Source organism: Myotis davidii, unplaced genomic scaffold (genome assembly GCF_000327345.1).
Source record: "Myotis davidii unplaced genomic scaffold, ASM32734v1 scaffold4067, whole genome shotgun sequence".
Taxonomy (NCBI): Eukaryota; Metazoa; Chordata; class Mammalia; order Chiroptera; family Vespertilionidae; genus Myotis; species Myotis davidii.
In genome coordinates this window covers 6,596-7,927 of record NW_006297472.1, presented here as the reverse complement: position 1 = coordinate 7,927, position 1,332 = coordinate 6,596, and the positions used below count along the sequence as shown (strand labels likewise).

Below are 1,332 nucleotides of genomic sequence, written 5' to 3'. Positions count from 1 at the left end.
AAGGGGGGGGTGGTAAGAGATCAACCAAAGGACCAGTATGCATGCATATAAGTATATAACCAATGGACAGAAGACACTGGGGGGTAGGGAAGCGGGGGAATGTCAAGGGGGGGAAAAAAGGAGACATATGTAATACTCTTTGTAATAATTTCAATTTAAATTTGATTAAAAAAATCTTCACCCAAGGGTGTATTTATTGATTTTAGAGAGAGGAAGGAAGAGAGAGAGAAACATGGATGTGAGAAACTATTGATTGGTTGCCTCCTGTATGTGACCCAACCAGGAATCAAACCCACATCCTTTTGGTGAACGGGCCAATGCTCCAACCAACCAAGCCACCTGACCAGGGCACTTATTTTTTATACATATTGAGGTAAAATTCATATAAAATAAAATGAACCATTTTAAACATTACATGTGCATTGCTGGCGCACACATTCAGAGCAGAAGTATTCAAAACAGCCAAAAGCAGAAACAAACCAAATGTCCATCACCAGATGAAACAAATGTAGTCCATCCTGTTAGGTGTCTTGGGCCGGTGATGCGGGCTGTGAAAGAATTACCAAATGAGAGAAGAGATAGATGATAGATAGATAGATAGATAGATAGATGGATGGATAGATGAGATACTGGTAAATAGTGAGAGAGAGAGAGAGAGAGAGAGAGAGAGAGAGAGAGAGAGAGTTTATTTTACTTTACCTGAAGGGAAAGGGCCAGTGCATTGCTGATCAATACAAAAGGCAAAAAACAAAATCTTCTCCAGCCTTTAAAGCCTTCTTGCTATTGCTAGGTGACAAGGAAGGGAGGGGAATTTTTAGGCTGGAGGTGAGCAGACATCAACGGAGCTGTCATTGAAAAGTGTGTTAGTTCTTCAGGAGACAAGCCAGGCAGATGTCTTAAGGAGGTGTCTTATCAGTATTTTTCCAAAGCCTGTAAAACATTCTTAAAGAAAAAGTTGTGAAGAGTTCAAAAGAGGCTTGTTTGAAGAGGAGCAGGGAAGGGAACTGTCTACTAATTATGCCTGGGTTGTAAACCAGCAGGGAGGAGGTATTGGAAGAATGTAGCCTTGACAGTAACTTATTTTGTCTTGCAGTTTGAACACAGGGGCTGTTTCAACCGGAGGAGCTAACGATCTTGGGGTTTAATTACCAGGTGCTTCATATAAATTGTGGAAGGCTACAGCAAAGAAAAAGAAAGGCGTTTTTTTCCATTGAACACATCCATACCATGGACTATTACTCAGCCGTAAAAAGGAAAGAAGTTCTGATACATGCTACTATAAGGATGCATCTCAAAAAACATGATGCTGAGAGAAGCCAGACACAAAAGGTT

General features: G+C 40.8%; 1 long non-coding RNA gene across 1 annotated transcript; it reads right to left on the bottom strand.

Annotated features, from left to right (window-relative positions):
- Nucleotides 1-462: 462 nt before the first annotated feature.
- Nucleotides 463-802, bottom strand: LOC107184569. The gene is made up of 2 exons (XR_001515422.1): nucleotides 700-802; nucleotides 463-548 (listed from the first exon to the last, which is right to left on the bottom strand). It is a non-coding gene; the product is annotated as an uncharacterized LOC107184569 (long non-coding RNA).
- Nucleotides 803-1,332: the final 530 nt, after the last annotated feature.